The following is a 22,291-nucleotide window of genomic DNA, read 5'->3' as shown; positions in this document are numbered from 1 at the left end:
TGTAGACTAGAGACTGAACACAATGGCCACTCAACACTTTTATTGCAAACCACAACACCTAATTAGAGAGAGAGAACAAAAGGGAATAAGCTGCCACAGTGACAGGGTGGGGTGTGGGGAGATGGGATTGGGGGGTGGGAGGGATGCTGGGTTTATTTGTGGTGGAGAATGGGCACTGGTGAAGGGATGGGTTCTTCAATATTGTATTCGGGAAACACAAGCACAAAAATGTATAAATCTGTAACTGTACCCTCACGATGATTCACTAATTAAAAAATAAATTAATTAAAAAAATTAAAATGCCAAAAAAAATTTCTTGCCACTGAAGAAACATTAAGATAGCATTGCAAGCACACACACACACAAACACACACACAAACACACAACACCTTAGGTTGGAAAGAAATGCAGCTCTGATAAACTGAATTTTAAAATAATTCAATGAGTAGTTAAAATGTATATTCTTATTAAAAGAATAAGTTAATTTAAATCGATAAACCAAATCCTATCTGCCTTCCAACCAACCAAACCCCCAACCATCACTATTCAGTACCAGAGCAAGTAGTGGGTAGGAAAAGATGAAATGTATATCAAAATATAATTTGCTCAGCTGAGACCTTTAGGAGAATTTGCACCACCTGAGACACACAAACTTCTTTAGAGATGACATATAATGGACTCTCGGACTGTTCACAGAAAGACAATATGAGGACTTTGCATTACTGAAAATAGAATATTCACTTTATGCATTTGTTCAGATAAGCTAAAAAATCAAAGCACAACAAAAGGAAATAATGCCAGTGGATTTTCAAGGAAGACAGACTTTTGTCAAAGAGAGAATATTTTAGGACAGAAATGAGAATGACAAGCAACACCGTCCTTTGGTCATATGGTGGTGGGTAGCATTCACTCACATCCATGAAAGAATGACTGCTCTCTGGGCTTCAGGGCAACTGCCTGGGATTGGCATTTGGGAGAGGTAGTGATTAGTCACGTGAAGCTAGTGCAGACTTTAAAAGATTCCACTGGAGCTCACATTCAAGACCCACAGACTTTGAGGGCTTAGCTCTCAAATCCAAGCTTTTGGAACTCAATTTTTATTTCTCACAAATTAATGCCTCTGAGATGAATATTAAAGCATGTTTTGAAATTCAACAATAGGCATTGTCTTTCTAGTTAACTAAACTTCATTTCCCACAACCAGGCAAGAGGGGAAGCCAGAATTTATCAGACCAGGTGATAATTAGATTGATGTGATATATAGAAAATTTAGAGATTTAGAGATAATAACACCTATAAATCAATAAACATGCTTACCTACACATGTTCAAAATCATCAAGGATGGTATCTACATATCACAAATAGAAAGCTCTATATATTTTATAAAATAACATTTTTACTTATTGATCTTTAATATATTCCATCAATAATACATTTATGAAAAATACTTTATTCATTTTAGTAAGTGATGCTATTAATAAACATATAAAATATGATATGAAATTCTGAAATAATTTTATGCATATGCAAATGTTTAATATAATTTCAAAAGTATTTCATCACGATACCTCTTATTTTGATAGTTTAGCTCTTATTTTGATAGATTGATAGTTTACCCTTTTATAAGTCCTGAAGAACATATTGTGGCAAATATTGCTAGATGGCATCAAAATCAGATTTTTAGATGAACTTTTTGCTTTTCATGCCTACTTCCACGAAATAACTTTGAGAGGGTAGAACTGTTCTATTATTAATCCTTTATTCTCAACATCTGATATATAAATCATAGCTGGGCTTCATACCCCTTTTGTTCAAACATTTTACTCTGCCAAAAACATATCAGTAATTTCCGTTATTTGTTTTATAATTTAAAATCCATTATTTGCTTTTGCAATATAAGCATCACAAAGCTTATATTCTGGTTCTTATTATCACCCTGTAGATGAAAGTTTTGATAAAAACAATGAAAGCTAATTAAGTAAAAGAAATTGAAGCTTTTAACTTCAATATTCATAAAAAAATATTTTGATCATCAGCTGGATCACATTTCTAGCTATGATATAAAAGTGTGCTTAGAAAGAAATGTATAGCAAATTGATTAGTTTTAGATTTTTATTTGGGGGCTCTTACCAGCGGTGCTCAGGAGTTAATTTTGGCTCTGTGTTCAAAGGTCATTCCTTAACCTCTGTATTGTCTCCAGGCCAACAGACTTAAACTGTTTTTACTAAATACACACACACACACACACACACACACAAGAACCACACACAACATGCACACACAAAGATATCATATAAAGATGAAAGACAATTGAAACAAAATTATTATATTACCTACAGTTTTACTTTCCAAAATGCATTACTAACTCCTTTTTAAGTGAGAAATAATTTGTTAGAAAACAAAATGGCATGAATGGGAATCTGTCAAAATAATTTTTAATTGTAATTTAAAGTCCCCAAATAGCATAATCAAATAAATGAAAATTTTAAAAACTTGACAAATTTTATCACAATATTAAAGATCAGAGGCTGATTGCACTTTAAATTAGAGAAAACACTAAGTGCACACTATTACTTTTAAGTTAATATTTATCATGAAAGCAATTAAAATTATTTAACAAGGATGTGCAATGCACGTCCTTCGACAAACATTTTTAGCTCTAAATATTTATCTACTGAAGACAAGTAGGGATAAATATATAGATGATACACATATGAAAGATAAGCATGTGTCCTTTCTTTTCTCTTAACACAACAGAGATATTTTTAGGAAAAAATAAATGTATAGAATTTTGTTTATAATATTTCAAACAGTGTTATTAAGCCTTACATCTAAGTGTTGCCATCAAAGATGCTCATTTACAGATACTTAAATATCTAATGAACACTTACTTGTATGCATTGGTATAGTGAGATGAGGAACCATCTAAGAAAGCCTACAATTCAAGTATACTGATCTGTTGACAATGGGATATACAAATAAAAAAAGCAATGTAACAATAATTTATCTTACATTTATTTTACATTGTGCTGTCAAGATTTCTGGAGAAATAATACAGTGAGTATGGTTGCCTTTCACAGAGCTAACCAGGGTCTGATTCTTATCCTGGACACAATATATGGTATGTTGAGCAGTGGCTACATGTGATCCTTGAGTATAAAAACAGGCTTAAATCCTGAGTACTGCCAGGTATCGTTCAAGAACCAAACAAGCCAAAAAACGAAATTATTTGAGATTTTGCAATATCTTTACAAGTCCCATAAAATATGAGGTCTTAGTAATAAAGATTTGTTTTAAGATAAAGAACACTTTTTTTTCAAATTTTACACAAATTCCCAAGTTTGTCTTTTTTTTTTTTTCCCAGCTTTTAAAAAGATTTTCAGAGAAAAACAACCATCTTCATGCTGGGTGATTTAGATCTCATAAAAGGTTAACAGAATGCAAGAAGCCTGATCAGTGAATGTATTTGTTTCACTGTAGGAGCTGAGTTTTATTAAGTATATAATTCTATGCTACAGGAGAAAAGCACGAGATATGTAGACCTGCAATCTCCTGTGTTTCAATGTTGCAAATGTCCTGAATTGGAGTCTACCCCTGAAAGGTCAGAAAATAGTGAGACACCAAAGTTAGTAACACTGACCCCTCACATCATGAGTTACCTTTCTAAAAAGTGTCACAGCCTTTTGAGTTGATTTAAAGTAGAAAAAAGAAAAAAGTTTACCTTTTGTAATTGATAACGTTACTTTAAAGTAAAAAAAAATAAATAAATTGAATAGCAAAATACCTGAAAATTATCTATGCAGTAAATTGAAAACACTTGCTGATAACCCCATCAAATTTATTTGAAACCTCTTCAGTCTCAGTGGAGCTGTGCATATTTGTGAAAGGAGCAAGGGAAAGAGGCAGGAGATGAGGAGAGAGACTGGAGGGAGCTAGCGGGGTGCCAAGTAGGCAGCTGGTTTGATCTGATTGTAGGAAGGCTTCCAGAAAGTACAGAAGAACAGGAGAGAGATGAAGAAACAAGCTTTACAGCTGTTAACATCCCTGACAAATGGATCAAACCAAGTCCAAATAAAGAGAACACTTAATCCGGCAGGTAAGTGCTCAGTGGCTGTGAGCCGTGCATCAGACGATGCTCAGGATGAGACCAGTGGCAGGATTCCATTCCTCTGTTGTTCTGTGAACTAAGGCTGACTCTGAACAAGGATGATAAGTGACCAGAGGAAGACCTTAGTGCATCTGGAAGCTGGGCAGTGGGCAGTGACCAAGTGACACAGTCGGCAGCAATACAGGTAGTGGCACTAAGCAGAAGAGCGGAGGACCAGGACAGACATAAGGAAGAGGAGGCAGAAGAGGAAATAGACCAAGGGTCCAGGGAGAAAACGCTGAGGGCTCCCCTCGTCCGTTGAGGATAGCCGGTATGCTCTTTGAATTGCCAGGCCTTGGCTGTTAGAGGGGTGGTCTCCAATTCTACTCTACAGGGGAGACACTGATATTAGTGAGTGATTTAGCTGGAGGCAGGCGGTCTCAAGCAGAGCAGGTGTGGGGGCGGGGGGCCGGGAGGAGAAACAGATGTTAACCTGTTAGATGAAGCTCTGTGAGCTCATTGGCAGTTCAAGGTCTTGAAAACTCTGTCTGCTTCTATTTATATATTTCTTTATTTCGGCTTGGGGGCCACAATCAGTGGTGCTCAGCACTTCTGCCTTGTTCTATGCTCTGTGTTTTGAAAACGCTCCTGGCAGGCTCCAGGGGCCACCTGGAGTGATGGGGATTGAACCCGGGTCAGCTGAGTCCAAGGCAAATGCTCTACCTGCTGTATGATCACTCCAGGCCCTGTTTCTTTCTCTGTTTGTCTCGTTTTTGTCACTTTGTTTTCCTCGGAGTTGATTTCCCGTATATTAGCCCTAGTTCTACATTTCCTTTAAAGCCGTGCACAAAGCCGCGGTGATGAAAATGACAGAACTGTGATTCCCTTTCCTCCAATGACTTTGCAAACAGAAATGTGAATTCCTTTATTCTATTGCAAGGTGACCTTCTATCTTTTAATATTTAATTCTGCTGAGCAGTTAAGACAGAAAAAAAACTGTCTTTATATTCAGATGCTCTGACTGAGGACTATATTTTCTGCCAAATAACAAGTTGGATATCACACTTCATCCTGGAGAGATGGAATGTGTGATAGAGAGGCAGAGTGAGCAAGGAGCCATGACAGAGCCATGGGAGGTGACATTTTTAAGGTGTTTTCTCTGAACCATGCAAAATGCAGAAGTCTACATGAGAGATGACAGGAAATTAGATGTTTGCTGGATTTATCCTCGTAAGACGGAAATTATCATGCTACTGGGAACTGTTCTAAGTGCAACCAGCACAGGAAATGTTGTATTCATAATAATGTACATTATAGAACTCATTTCTAGGACATAGTTTAAAAGAGAATTTTGTTTAAGTGGTGTGCATGTTTGTAGATATATGCATATTTATTTTTCCAAGGAGGTGAGCATGTGTTTTGATTCTTTTAAAAAACCATTTCATGGTGACAATGAAAAAATGGGACAATGCCACAAAAAATAAAGGACACAGAAAATCCTAACTACATGTGAAATTTAAATGTATCTATATATTTTCAAAAAAACAAAAGGATAACTTCAAGGCAAATTGTTTTTGCGGAACATAGGATATTTAAAAGTGAACCTTAAGATCCATAGATTCACAAACTTTGAATTGATTCTATAATGTTATTTTAGGATTTTCTTACTGCTATATGTGAGAGAAAACAAATCTCAGATATCTTCAATTTAATTTTAAATCTCAGTCTTAAAATTTCAGATTCATTCCTTAATGGAATAATCAAAGTCCCAAGAACTTTAACTACCTCTTCCCATAAAGGAAGTTTTCAATGATTCATTATATATATATATATGCCATTATGTAAACATATATATATACATACATTTAAGCCAAACAAAGTTCAATCTAGTATACTTAGAACAATTTCAGAAAAAAAACTGACATTCAAGAGACATGGAATGGAGTGATAAAGCCTGCGTAGTAAATACCATTGGGAAAACTGGTTAGTCATATGCCAAAGACCAAAACTGTTTCATATCATGCACTATTATATCTCATATGATGCACAAAGCAGCTAGCTCAAAGCTGATTAAGAATTTAGATATTAGACTTCATCATCATCATCATCATCATCATCATCATCATCATCATCATCATCCCATTGATCATTGAATTTCTCGAGCGGTCTCAGTAATATCTCCATTCGTCCTAGCCCTGAGATTTTAGAAGCCTATCCTTACTCGTCCTTCCCAATGGTGCCACATTGGAGGCTCTTTCAGGGTCAGGGGAATGAGACCCATCATTGTTACTGTTTTTGGCATATGAATACGCCATGGGGAGCTTGCGATGCTCTTCTATGTGGGCAGGAAACTCTCAGTAGCTTGCCAGGTTCTCCTAGAGGGAGAACTAGGCTACAAGATATTAGACTTGAGTCCATAAAATACATTGAAGAGAGCATATGCAAAACACTTTATGATACGAGTTTCAGTGATTCAACTTCATTGGCATTAAAAAAGAAAAATAAACAGATGGGGCTGCTTCAAATTTAAAGCTTCTGTACTGTAAAAGAAACATTACTGAAACAAAGTGACTTCCTACTAAAAAGGAAACAATATTAATGCACCACAGTCTGATACTAGGCTTAGGTGTGGAAAACACAAAAATAAGAGCAAACAACCTCATCAAAAAATGGGGAGAGAGGTTGGGGCTGGAGCAATAGCACAGCAAGTAGGGCGTTTGCCTTGCACGAGGCTGACCCGGGTTTGATTCCCAGCATCCCATATGGTCCCCTGAGCATCGCCAGGAGTGATTCTTGAGTGCAGAGCCAGGAGTAACCCCTGTGCATCGGCAGGTGTGACCCAAAAAACAAACAAAAAAATGGGGAGAAGAGCTATACAGACATTTCTCAGCAAAACAAAGCAAAAGTCCCAACAACACAGGACGATGTATTAACAAAAAAAAAAAAAGTGTTCACTATAACTGAATCACGGTCTATTAGAGAAATGGTAATCGAAACAATTGAAACACCGATGAGATAACACCTAACATCAGTGAGAACTGCCTGGCCTAAAAAAATAAGAAACAAGAACCAGAGAGACAATATAGAAATAAGACACTTGCCTCCCAGGTTCCATGCCCTAGACCACAGATGGTTCCGTGAGCATCACCAGGAGTGATTCCTGAGCACAGAGCTAGGAATAAGTGCTTGAAATCGCATTGATGGCCCAAGCCCAATACTCATCTCCTCATCTCCCCTGCCGAAAAAAAAAAAGACCAGAAAAAAAAAACTATTAGGAGGAATATGATGAAAATAGATCCCTCATTTATTGATGGTGGAAATGTAAACTGGTTTAGCCACTATGGAAACTATGATTGTGTCTCAAATAATTAAAATATATAGTCCCATATGACACAACAATTTATTTGTCATCTATAGCAAGAACACAAGAACACTAGTTAAAAAAAAAAGTTGGATGCCTATGTTCATTGTAACACTTATTACAAAAGCTAAAATTTGGACACAGCCCAAGTTGCCAATAATAGATAAATGGATAAAGAATTTGTGGAATTCTTTACAGATAAAGAATCTGCTAAAGTGTAGCTCTACAATGAAACCCTGGACCTCGGGCATTAATACTATCAGTGTCTTTCTCAAGCACACTTAAGGAGAGTATTTAGAAATTGAGGTCTAATTTAGCATATTTTTGCATACATATATTTCATTTGAATATATATGTAGATATATACACAGATAAAGAGAGAAATGAGAGAATGAATTGCTATTTAGATAAATAAAAGATTTTTTTGCTTCAACATGAATGAAACGAGTTCACTTAGTGTTGCACTAAGTGAAACAAGTTAGAAGCATAAAGACAAATACCAAATGATCTCAATCATATGTGATATATAAAGAAATGAAGCAAAAAATGGAAAATGTCCAATAGAAACAAGCTTTTAAATTCTTGACAACAGAGCTGACATTAGTAAGGTGGGATGGGCAGATAATGGTGGTGGAAGCATATTGGCACGAAGTAGTGTGGGCATATTTTACTCCTAAACCATAATAACATTTGTACTTTTCAAACTAATGCTACTTCAATAAATGAATAAATAAAAATAGCACTAAGCACCCACAAAGTAGAGATACAAGGACAGAATTCCATGAAACGGGATCCAAAAAAAGAGCATTAGAACTAGAGCTACAGACCTCTCTGAACAGAGGGCATAGGGCAAATTTATGAATTGCAAAATGATTTTAGAAGGCTGACAATTGAAGATCTTATTACCCGTATTATATCTGATAAGAAAATTGGCTCTACATTGTGAATTAACCAGAACATAGTAGTCTTCAAGAGTTTCATCCTCAGAATTCTGATTTCTAGGAAATTACAGATATTATATGACTTAATTTTCTCACAAATTTTACCATGAAACAGGCAAGGATTTCACACTTTTAGATAAACCTTAGTTTTCTTAAAACTAAATTAGTTTAGAAATCTGCTGACAAAAGTGATGTGAATAAAGTTATTTTTATAATATCATGTATTCCTCTGGACTAGGTGAAATAACAATATAGTCTATGAAAGCTAATTACAGTCATTATCCACATGTCCCAACTACTTCTTCTTTTTTAGTAATCACTAAAGGCAAGGTGGTACTTTATAGTAGCTTGCATTTAAGGTGACCAACCCTATCCTGTTTCTCCCCCTCTTTTCTGTTTCAGCAACTTCATTAGAACAGATGATAAGTTTTCATGACTGGGATTTTCCATCTAGAGGTGAGAACCGGAGCTAAAGTGCTGCTCAACAAGTAAACCTGAGCCTGAAGCACTAGTACTCTAGGTGTCTTTTCTAAGCACTCAAGGGGAGTACTCAGGTGTTGAGGCCTAACTTTCCATTGCTTTCTTACTGACAGCAGTCTCTGAGGTGAGAAAGAAACTAAGAACAGGGACTGGAGCGATAGCACAATGGATAGGGCATTTGCCTTAAATACGGCCAACCTGGGTTCAATTCCCAGCATCCCATATGGTCCCCTGAGCACTGCCATGAGTGGTTCCTGAGTGCAGAGCCAGGAGTAACCCCTGTGCATCACCAGGAGTAACCCCTGTGACCCAAAAATTTTAAAAAAAACCTAAGAAAATAGTGTTCCTGGTTGGCCTTGAAGTGTTTTTCTGATGAATTTTCAGTCTTTTTTGATTGAAATTGATCAGCCATTGATGGCTATAGCATCAGTCCCTTAAATGTTATAGAAGAAAAATGTCCTGACCCTGAAAAGCCTAAAAATGGCAGGAGAATCCTTGAATTGAACATCTCCAGTATGGATCTCTGTCCTCCACCTCAGGCACTGCTGGAGAGCAACATAACTCCTGACAGGAAGTGATGAGTCCCATGTCTAATAAAAAAGCCTCAAGTCATTCCTTGTTGGTGGGGATCCCTACTCACAAAACTTGTGTGAGATATCATCTAACACCATAGAGACTGGCATACAGCAAATAGAACAAGAACAACCAGTGCTGGCACAAATGTGGGGAGAAACGGACTCTTTTTCATTGTTGGTGGGATGCTGACTAGTCCAGTCTTTCTAGAAAATGATGTGGGCATTCCTCAAAAAACTAGAAATTGAGCTTCCATATGACCCAGCAATAATGGTTCTGGGAATATATCCTGGGGGTTCAAAGCACAGTACAAATGACATCTGCACCTGTATGTTCACTGCACTGTTATTCACAATAGCCAGAATCTGGAAACAACCTGAGTTCCCGAGAACAGTGGACTGATTAAGAAACTGTGGTACATCTACACAATGGAATACTCTTAGTAAAGATGAAGTCATGAAAGTTGCGTATAAGTGGAAGGACATGAACAGTATCATGCTAAGTGAGATGAGTCAGAAGGAGAGGGACAGACATAGATCACTGTACTCATTTGTGGAATGTAAAATAATATAATATGAGACTAATACCCAAGGACTGGAGCAATAGCACAGCAGGTAGGGCGTTTGCCTTGCACATGGCCGACCTGGGTTCAATTCCTCCATCCCTCTCAGAGAGTCCGGTAAGCTACAAGAGTATCCCATCTGCACGGCAGAGCCTGGCAAGCTACCTGTGGTATGCCAAAAACAGTAACAACAAGTCTCACAATGGAGACATGACTGGTGCCTGTTTGAGCAAATCTATGAACAACGGGATGACAGTTCTATGGTACTAGCCAATGACAGTAGACAGAAGGGCCAGGAAGATTGCTTCACAGTTGGGAGCCTGCCTCATGAACGGGGAGAGAAGGCAGCTGGGATAGAAAAGGGATCACTAAGTCCATAGTGGTTGGAGGTCTTGCTTAGGATGAGAGATGAGAGATAAAAGTAGATGGAGAGCAAACATGAGGGCCTCTCAGGATCTGTACCACAAACCATAATGCCCCAAAGCAGAGAGAGAGAGAGAGTCAGAAGGAAATTGCCTGCCATAGAGGCAGGGGGTGGGGTCAGGTGGGGGTGGCAGAAGGAAAACTGGGGACACTGGTGGTGGAAAATGTACACTGGAGGAGGGATGGGTGTTCGATCATTTCATGACTGCAATTCAATCATGAAAGCTTTGTAACTGTATCTCGCAGTGATTCAATAAAAGGGGGAGGGGACTTATGTGAAAATCATTTCAATTGAATGTCTCTATTACTGTCTTCTTTCTGGCACACTGCATGCTTAGCGCGGGTCTTACAGCTCTGGCTTTTTCATGGCCCCTCACTGTTAGATAAAGATCCTGCCTTCCTACATTTCTTCTCCTAGATTCTGCTGCGTGTGTTTACTTTGCCTAGAGCTAAGCCTGTGTTCTGGCTTCGGTAGCATCCATTCCAATTCCTACCTAGAGCTCTGTGTTGCAGAATACAAAGTTAGAGTGTGGCAAATGAAAAGTTTCAGGGAGTCAAGGTTTTCAATAAGGGACTAAATGGATTAAACACATTTAATATTGTTGTTAAACTGTGCATTTTACCTGCTCAGTTTATTTTTTTTTCTTTTGACCAATGACAAAAACAAGCAGGGAGATGTCATGTTTTTATGAATAAAATAAAACATTTGCCTTTCGCTCTTCTTGACACCTTTACTATATTTTTTTAATGTTTCATGGCAACAATGTTTATTTGGGTAAATCTAGTAAAGAAACCTCCCCTATTGGTTGCAGGGTCTGCTCCGAACAGACATAGGAAACCTCAAGAGCCAGTTACGGGATTCCAAAGCCATATTCCAGGGAAAGAATCTAAAGTGATCAGTTTAAATGACAAAACCAGGTCCAATACCAACAGTTATTGTACGCAGCAGGCCTTAAGGAAACCCTAAAGGCAGGATGGCTCAAGAAAAACTGGAATAGTCTCTGCTATGGAAATCAAGGAATTTCCAGATCTGTGACCAATGCCTGGGTCCTGTTCTCTCTGTCAAGAAAAATCCCTGGAACCCAGGAACCTTCCCAACCTTGGAAGGAGGTGGGATGGACTCCTACATGCCAGGTCTCTACTCCTTAAAAAGAGAGGCCTGGGGCATCTTCTCCCCTCCTGCTCCATGATACCATTATCTTCTCATTTTCAAATTGGCCAAACCTGGGTTACCCTTTTATGATAGAAGTTTTATTGATAAAAGTCACATTCTCTGACCTTATTTAAATTTCTGGGCCCTCTCTGCAAATATTGGGAGACTGCAGATAGAGAATGCTCTAATCTCACTGTATTTATGCAAATTAACTAGCCAAGTTTATTAAAAGAAAACTATTTGGTCAGTAAAATTGGAGGGGAACAAAAAAATCTCAGTAGCATTCTTTTTGTAGAAATCAGATTTTATTTCTACAGATATGTTAAACTTCCTAGAGAAATGAGGATTTAAAATCTCCCCTTCTAGGGTTCAAAGTGCCAAGCATAAGGCTAAATATTTAGGATATGTATATACTCTTCGTGGTTGAAGTCTATCCAGAGGACCCCAAAGAAGTTTTCTTAAATTAACAGCATCTCAAGCTAGAAAGAATTTGAGGGCCACCTGGGAATGCCAGGATTCTGCAGACATTGAATCCCAACTATGGCATTAGAGTAAAACCTATTTATGAGGCACTTAAGAGACATGATTTTTTATCCCCCAGAGTAAACTAATAGCTGCCAACTGACACTTCGCTTCTAAAGATTATTTTATTCCAGTTGCAGTTTTGGCAATATCAACTCTAGGAATATCTTTACCTTATGTGCAGTTGAGAAGCAAGGAATGGTAAGTTAAGGGCTCCTGACATATTTTTCTTTCCTTCCTAGCCTGTCACCTGGAAAGAACTCCTCTCTATTATTCCAAGGGTCAGGTGTATACCATTAACAAGTACAGCTCATAAGCAAACTGTTCAGCACCTGCCATCACTATACCCTAATCCTATTTCCCCTCATAACCACCAGCCAATTGTTCTCCATGACCATAAGCTAGCATAATCATTAACTAGCTTATTTTGCTTCTGTAACTTGCTTTGCTGATCACAGCTTCTGCAGCAGCTCATTACCCACAGTACCCATTGTCTCACTTGAACAAAACTCCCTTACAGCAGTCGCACTAGAGCTGTTAACCACCAAACTTGGGGAAACTCTTAGATCTGTATAGTCGACTTATCTATGTAGCTTGACAGCGTGGCCCTGCTCATCAACTGCCCTGGTGGTAAAAAGTTCATGAAAACTCATTCTAGGACAGTCACTGGAAGACCAGACTTGCTATCGAGTTTGGTGTACTAGAAATAAAAGATGATCAGTGGCTGACAGGTGGGAGACTGACAAAATACCAATATTTTTAGATTCTCCAGAAGTAACTGTTAAGACTCGTTAGACACTTAAGCCAGAAACTGCCATTCCCCTCCCTTAGGAAACCTGCGAATGTACAAATCACGTGTGCACAGAGGGGACTGGACTAATAGATCTACCTAATAAGTGTTTGATTTTAAAAGATGTGCCTATGATAGTCCAGTTGCAGCTTGCTTTATAGATGGCAGTAGTTTACAAAGGGACCAGTAAAGCTGTGTTTACTGCTATATTTTGACCAGAATAGTGGATGCTAAAGACTTTCCAGGTGGAATTCCAGCTAAAAAAATACAGAATTAATTACTCTCAATTCAGTTGGCAATGAAGGACTTAATAGTATGGGGCATGAGAGACAGAACACCCTGCAGGGCAGTTGCCTAGAATGCAGCTAACACAGTTTCCATCTTCGTTATCACATATGGCCCTCAAGCCCTATAAGGACTGATCCTGAATGCAGACAGAGACAGGATTATGCCCTGCGCACTGTGTTCCCCTCACACTGAACCAAGAAAAGAGAACTTTAACATCTATCACCACCATCACCATCATCATCATCATCATCCCTTTTATCCTTGATTTTCTTGAGCGGTCTCAGTAACGTCTCCATTCGTCCTAGCCCTGAGATTTTAGCAGTCTCTCTTTACTCGTCCTTCCCAAGGATGCCGCACTGGAGGCTCTTTCAGGGTCAGGGAAATGAAACCCATCATTGTTACTGGTTTTGTCATATAAACACGCCACAGGGAGCTTGCCAGAATCTCCCATGCAGGCAGGAAACTATTGGTAGCTTGCTAGGTTCTCCGAGAGAACTTGGCAGCCAAGCACTTCTGAAAGTATAAACTAAGCTCCAGAAACTATTAGTAAACATAGTATACATATAGAAACACAGGCAAGTGTATAGTGGTTTTAAATACACTTTCTTGGTGTTATGGATATTTAACAGCTAAAAAAAGTATAGTCCAATAAGGCATGGAGAAGAAATTTTAAAACTATTGGATGCCATGAAGGCCCCAAAAGTAATAGAAGCTATACACTACAGGGACCATAAAAACAAGATACAAGATAATTGGAGGAAATCGCTAAGCAGATGCCAGATCTGGGAAGACTGCTCTTAATTCTTGTTCAATTATGGGACTTATCCCTTCTTGGAGAAAATTTCTATTAATCCAGAATATTCTGAAGGAGTGGAACCTTTGGGTCTTGCAACAAGACTTCCATAAGGAAATCTTGGTTTATTAAACAAAAACGCTTGCTTTATTAAACAAAGAACAATACTTGTTCCTGGTCCAATGCATTGGAAAATTGTTAAAGGATTACATGAGATTTCCCACTTGGAGATCCATTAAAACCTATCTTCCATGAGAAGGGGACAGAACAGAATATTAAGACAATTAAAATCAAATTGTGCTTTGTGTGCTAAGAACCTAGTGGAACTTGTAGGTATTGCCTGTTCTCATTCAGGCATCTACCCAGGGGAGGTCTGGCAGCTTAGTTTCACACAAATACCAAAATGTTCTGGGAACAACCACTTCCTGCTTCTTTTTTTGACACCTTTACTAAGTGCCTAGAAGCTTTTGCCACCCAAACTGAGAAATCCAGGGAAGAGTCCAAGATGTTAAGACTTAAGAAAATTCCTTGATTTGGCTTATCCAAATCACTAGAGTGATCATGGAACTTCATCTACTTCGAAAGTCACCCAAGATCTCACCTCTGCTTTTTTTTTTTTTTTTTTTTTTTTTTTGCTTTTTGGGTCACACCCAGCGATGCTCAGGGGTCACCCCTGGCTCTGCACTCAGGAATTACCCCTGGCCATGCTCAGGGGACCATATGGGATGCTGGGAATTGAAACCGGGTTGGCCGCATGCAAGGCAAACGCCCTACCCGCTGTGCTATCACTCCAGCCCCTCTGCTTTAAAAATTAATTATCAATCCACACAGCTTGGCACCCCCAGTCATCAGGAGAAATAGAAAACTTTAATCATACTCTAAAAAGGATTTTGGAATAATGTTGTCAAAACATGACAGTTCTCATTTTTGCCTATAGCCTTTTCTGGATGCAGATTAGTTCCAAAGGCAAAACTTCAGTTTTGTCCTTTTAAGTACTGTAGGCGCCTTTCAACAACATACTTCTTATTGGACTCATAGAGTCTAAAGTTAACTAAGTATGTCATTAATTTAGGACTGCTGAGCAGGCAATTCTCGAATATGGAAATACTATTTTCCCTCACCCAGATAGAGAATGAATACCAACCAAAATTCAACCTTGTAGTTGGGTCTTCACTAAAACCCTGGAAAACTGGATCAGGTTTCAATTTACTACTGCCTAAATAGGATGTTACCTTCAGCACTCCCACTGCAGTAAAGCTTTCTGGAATTTCTAGTGGGGTTCATCTCTCCAGATTAATTAAAATCAGCTCCATCTGTATCATCCAGTGACAAGACTCTGGCAGAATCTGAATCACACTATTGCTGTGAAACCTTTGAAGACTTGAAACTTCTATTTAAGAAAACCCAATGCTAAAAGCTAAGTGATGTCTGTTAACTTTGAAGATGTCTTTAAAAGTGGCCAGTAAAAGCAGAAACTAACAGTTTCTTTAATGGCAGATTCATATAGCTTGCCAAAGACAGGGAACACAGCTTATGCTATGGCCATTATTTTCTTGTTTCTTAAAACACTTCCTCCTTGGGCCTAAAAAGATTTTCTTCTTCAGGATTTAATATTTTGAAAAGATGTCAATTTGGTTTGCTTTTCAGACTGACAAATCTGAAACTCTATAAACCATTGCTTGGATCCCTTAATATTAAATTTACATGAAATTTCACTCCCTTACATAGGTAGGTCCACACCCTAGATCAGCAGGAAGTAGTTTTATTTATTTAATTATTATTGTAATTTTTTTCTTTTTTGGGTCACACCCAGGGTTGCACAGGGGTTACTCCTGGCTCATGCAATCAGGAATTACTTCTGGTGGTGCTCGAAGGACCATATGGGATGCTGAAAATTGAATCCCCGTTGGCCGAGTGCAAGGCAAAGGACCTACCAGCAGTACTATCCCTCCACCCTCAGGAAGTAGTTTCTAAAGGACCCCCGTGTAACCCCTTTAAGACTTAGAATAATGGTGTTTGAGTTTTAATAAAATTTAAGGAGAAATTGCCTACCCTTAAAATAGTCCACAGCTAGAGGAACAGATGCCTTTGAGAATGCAAATCTTGTGATCTTTGGAGTTAGAGGAATTAGAGCACCCCAGAGAAGGGTGGATCCTTTAGAAAAGGGGAATCTAAAGATAAGAATGTGAAAAGAATATAATAACAATATAATAAGAATATTAAAGGATATATGCTATAGAGAATATGGAAGGACTATCTAGATTGCATATCACGCAGATTACTTTTTCTGCAGAGAACTCCAGGCCAAGAGAATTTAGAGAAATTTATATAACCTCCCCAAAGCCTTCTCTGCTTTTACTCCCCGTTGAGTAGACAGTGTTTTCTCTTGAATACATCTTATTCCCTCCCTCTCTCTCTTCCTCTCTCTCTCTTTCTCCCTTCCTCCCTCCCTCTCTCTCTCTCTCTCTCTCTCTCTCTCTTTCTCTCTTGGTCCTCTCTCTCTTCACATTTCTCTAAATTATTTTCAATAAAACTATTTGGCTTCACTAAAAAATAAAAGTGTGACTAATTTCATTTTTTAGTGATAAGTAAAAAAAATAAGGAAGAAATCTACGGAAAATTGATATACAATAGAAGAAAGAATAATATAGAAAATCTTTATTGCACTACATAATTGTAATGGACTCAGGAAATCAGGTTAAATATTAATGGATGTAATAATGGTGTCACTTTGTCAATTAACAAAATTGAGAATAAACCAGTGATTCAGCACAAAACTTGTTTTATAGTGAAAAAGGAGAAAATTCCTCATTACTAGAAAATAACATGGCAACTAGCTTCTTCATAAAATGACTGTAACTCAACCTTTACTGAAAGAATAGTGAAAAAAATCTGAAATTGTTTCCTGAGTAGGAATAATTGATCATAAAGTACACAACTTCTCCTAAGAAATGCATCCCAGTGTTTAAGTTTAATCTAATAAAGAGTTTTTTCTGAGCATTGACTATGTTAGATATTAGATATTTGAGAATGTTGGGGATATGTTTTATAGTATTCCAAATTAAGGTGTTCTGTAAGTATAAAGTATATACTAGATTTCATTGACTTACTTTCAAAGATTAAGTAAAACATATTAACAGTGCTTTATACTGGTTGCTCAGCAAATGTTGTAATGTGGCTATATTGAGTTTACAAAAGAATTTCAAGTGACTATTCGAATACTTAAAATTATGCATGCCCAAAATTATTGGATAGCATTACTTTAGACCAACTTCTTAGTTTACAAAATTACAGCCTATAGTAAACCAGTCTACAATTCATGACCCCAAAAACGAACAATTCAGCAAATCCGAATTGTGTAATAATCTGCCATAAAACATTTCCATATTTGCCAGAAATGGAATCAAAAAGAAAAAGATTAAGACAATATTTAAGCTGAGAAACTAAATCTAGCATTAAAGCAATGCTAGTGAAGTCAGTGGGAGCCAGTGGATGGCGTATGTGAGGTGGATAGGAGAGAGATGATCACTTTCTCCCAATCCAGCGCTGCCACCCTGGGACCAGCTGGGAAGGCTAGGGCTGATAGAGTCTGTGATGAGCCCCTGCACATCACAGGCCAGAGCCCCGCCAGTACAAAGTCACTCTCAAGCCACACCTGATGTCCACTTGGTCTTCTCAGTATGGGACTTAATCCCCACCACTGGATTTCTCAGGGAGCCTTGGACTCAGGTTGGAGCAAGAAATTGTTTTTTTGCAGGAAGGGAAAGCCAGGTCTAAGTCTTACTCAAGCCCCACAGGTCTTCGTCCTCCTTAAAGAAAAGAATTTCAGGAGTAGATGAGCAATAAGGTAGAAACAGATTTTTTTTGAGGTTTTGGAGGAAGGGGAGGAGGGAGACAAAAAGGGAAGAGAATGATACTCTCGAGAGAACTCAGATTTCTCAAAAGGAATAGAGAGCCTCGGTACACAATCCAAAGATGGGAGATGTGGGCAAGACATGTGCTCAGGCATCACATGTGCTCGTTCACGTGGGTACAAGAGCAGATGGGCTGATGTAGGCAGCATATGTGTGTGCTTCCTCTATTCAAGGTGACCTTTATAGTTTTTCCTAAATTGACCCACATATGGCTTCAATCTAGGTAAGAGTTCATTGCTAAGGTTGTTGCCAAGGGGATAGAGTTGGGAGTAGTTGATGGTCTTCTTTAATATTCCTTTTTAGGCCTTTGTTCTCACTATAGCTTCTCTTTGAGGGGGGTCAAGCTTTCTGTGGATATCTTGGCACAGGTGAAGTCTTACCAGGTTTTAGTTCTTGTGTCTGCAAGGTGGGCTTCTTGTAGCCTCATGGCTATCGGGTTTATTGCTTCCTAGAAATTCCATTGCCTTGGGGCCCTGTCTGTCTAGCTGTCTACATCATTAGCATATATCATATTGGACTGAATATAGAGAGGTAAATATGTAGAAACATTTGAATATAAACTATATGTTGATATGTAGTTATTACTACCTTCTTAAGTGTGGCAGTGATATTGTGCTTATATAGAAGATTTTTCCTATTCTTTGGAGATGCATTCTGAATAATTTTATAAGGACAGGTTTACCTTTTACTTTCAAATAATTGAACAGACATATGAGAAAACTATCAAGGAAACCGAACAAAATATTAAAATTGTTAAACACATATAATGGACTCAGCTATTTTTCCACACATAAAAGTTTTCTTATTAAAAAAAAACAAGTATTCAAGGTTCCAGGTATGAAGGGATGACTACACTGTTTATATTTTCTCTACCTCTGTGGTAAGCTATTTTTTGCATGTGTATTTTTCTTAAGTTGATAAAAATATAAAATATATAAATATGGAATGTCAAATAATATAAAAGTATCAGGAGTTTCTATGGTAAAAAACTATTATGCACATTGATACTGACTCGTGCCTTCACTTCTCATCAGTGATCATTTATAACTGAAATACCAGATGCAGAACAGTAATGATATGCCAAGCAGCACACATCACCACCATTAATTCTGAAATTTTTATTCATATAAATGTAAAATCTAGAAAGTTGTATTGGACTCTATCATGGATACTTCATGTAATTAAACCATCAAATTATGAGAAGAAAAATTATACTGACTCGTCAAAGACCAGGAAAATTCAACTAGATATCTCTGCAGCTTTGTAGAAACTTCACAGAAATATGTTTTAGTGTTACATCCCTGTCTTGTTTGACTTGATTTTATATTAATATTATCCTTTCTACTCCTAATGACATAATTAGATTAATAAGTATCTAGCAGTATAAGCACAGATCTATTATAAAGAAGATTTTAAAACAGAGCCTTCATCACTTTTTTTACTAGCTGCCAATGGGGCCAGAGTGTGAGGCTTGGGGCTCCATCTCAACACTGCAGGTCCTTCCTCGACTCAGCACCTCCGGGTAATGATACCCTAGTGGCCTCTGAGCACTGTTGCCTGCAGAGTATTACAGGTAAAGAAACCGTAACAAGTACTCATTCTCTTTCTTTCCTAGAGGTTGTAGATGTGCCACTGCAGTAGAGTATATATGACTTGCATGTGGGAAGCCGTAAGTTAGAGCACCAGCACCACAAAACAGACAAGAAAATGTGCAAAAACACAGACTGTTGGCTATAAGAGACAGAGTAGACTGATACACAAGCTGCATTCATATCCATCTGGAATTCCAAGAGAATATAAAGATAAATGTGAGGAACAATCCTAAAGTAATGAAATGAGGACATTTGACATTTCACTTTAAAATACTCACCATTCACAGGTTCATGTTTGCAGTGAAAAATTCACCCATGTTAAGGTGCTAGAAATGCTATTGAAATAAGCAACAGTGAGGTATCTTTATTGCTTCTCCTATTTTTAAAGGTACTGGGCACCCTACAGAATCACTCTCACCATTGATTAATGAGTAACTCCTCAAAAAAACACACCTTAGAACTCATTACATTGTGTAAGTTAATGAAACAGGTTTGAAAAATGGTCAAGTTAAAATTAACACAAAAGAAAAGAGAAAAGAAAAGAAGAAGCCACAAGAATAGTCAAGTTATTTTGTCCTTCTGAATGAAACCTAGGTGAAAGTGTATCCCTTACATCATACACACACACACACAACACACACAGACACACACATACTTGCTCGCGCACACACATATTTACATCAAGGTATTGTTGATTTTGCTAGTTATTGGTTTCACTACATATTTTTTCAGGACTATTATATTATTATTTTTAAAATGTACTGTCGAATATACAACTTTAGTATATACAAAAGTTAAATTACTATCTGTGTGTGGGTGGGCAACCTAATTGTTACTAGTCACCGTTTTATTTCATTCAGTTTTTCTGATGATGTATAATGTTAGAAACTGAAATGTTAATATGCTAAATGGTTTAACATTACCATGAAGTCAGTTTAATAAAAAATTCAAAATTCTGTCAGATTCATGAAGTTTATAGAATAAAAATAGCCTGTCTATACATTTAAAGGTTACAAATTTTTCTTTTGACATGCATTACAGAGTTAGTCCTCAAGATGGCAGTGTTTACCACAGTTAGAAATTATTATGGCACTTGTAACTTTAATTCTCAAATGAACCAAATAGTATATAGTTAAAAATTCATTTTCTGACTCATAACATTTCTTCAGCATTGCTGTTTCTCTCTGAATGAAAGTTTGCTTAACTCAGCAATTTTTTACTCATTTGTTATATTATTATTACAATTTAATTTGCAAATTTCTGGGGACAATTACATTGACCCTAAAACTTTAGAATAAACATGTGATTTGTATCCTCTGGAGGAATTAAAATAAATTGAGATTATGATAATAAGCATGAATGTCATCTTAGCAACTAAACATATGAAGAAAATGACTTTTATAATTTTCAGGCTCATATATAATCACAGATCTGAATGGAGTTACAGCTGTATAGTTATAGCTGTTTAGACTCTTAAAACCTTTTCAGATTTTACACACTATTTTCAGTGATTATAGATTAAATATTTGACAAGTGAGTGATTTTAAAAAGCCACAGAATATTACAGAATTCTGGGAAGTCATATTTTTTGAGAAAACTTTCGGCTACACTTGATTTTTTTCTTATTGCTGTGGGGGTCACACCTCAAGGTACTTAGGGTTTACTCCTGGCTCTGGGCTCTGGAATCACTTCTGACAGTGCTCAGAAGACCAGACTCTGTTCAGGGAGCTAAATTCGGATTGGCTGCATGCGAGGCAAGTGCTTACAACTCCACTATCACCCTGGGTTTGTTTTCCAAAATAATGTAAAGGTAAAAATCATCAAGATGTTAATCAATTCTACTTTTATAGGGCTATAATACACAATGTTGTAAAGCTTATAAAATGCCATCTTTGCACACTGAGGCATATTACAGTTTTGAAAGCAAGGTTGGACACAGATGGCCATATTTAGGAGCAATGGCTGGTTTACAGATCTGCTGGACCTTTTGTGAAAGTAAAACAGATTGTCACTTAGAGTTGGGAGATATTTATTTCTTCAGATTTCAATTAGCATTTCAGGCACATCATTTATGACTTTGTCTTTTCTATAGGTAATCAAATGAATTTAATGATATTTTAATTTTCCATTGAGCTATTTAGGGAATTTGTTAGATAATAATTTGTACAAATGACTTATCTTTGAGGGAAGATCCTTAACTTTGGCACCACTGCCAATTTCAATCTAATAGTTCTTTGCATGAAGGGGATGGAGGACTTTTCTGTATAGTTTAGAATATTTAACTATTCTGTTATATTTTTCTAAATATTCTGGTCTCTGCTGATTGTAAATGCACCACAAACTCTCTGTGCTACAACTGCGACAATTAAAAACACTTGGCATTACCAGATATTCCCTAAAGAAAACAATTCCAAATTTAAAATACTGGTATAAGCATTTGAGTTTTTCTTTTGTTTTTCAAAGTCTCCCTTACAATTATAAAGTGCCAATCATGTTGTCATAGGTTATGTTTTAGCTCTTCAGTGGATAAATCAACCGGGAGTAGGGTCAAGCAAAATTACCACACTGCTGTGGTTGGTTATATATTAGCTAGGACTCTGAGAGCAATTAATAACTATTATAAAGACTATTGCTACAGCTCTTAAACAATAACAAGGATTCCAGGGAACACCCACAAGAAACTCAAACCATATAATCATTTCTCATCAATGCTTCCCACTCCTTTTTAAATTCATGCACCGTCATTTTGCTTGCTCTTTCACTCAAGCTTTCTTTGATTTTCTGGCCTATGTAATGAAAAAACTGCTTCTA

The sequence above is a fragment of the Sorex araneus genome, chromosome 1 (assembly GCF_027595985.1).
Source record: "Sorex araneus isolate mSorAra2 chromosome 1, mSorAra2.pri, whole genome shotgun sequence".
Classification (NCBI taxonomy): Eukaryota; Metazoa; Chordata; class Mammalia; order Eulipotyphla; family Soricidae; genus Sorex; species Sorex araneus.
This window is presented reverse-complemented; position numbering follows the sequence as displayed.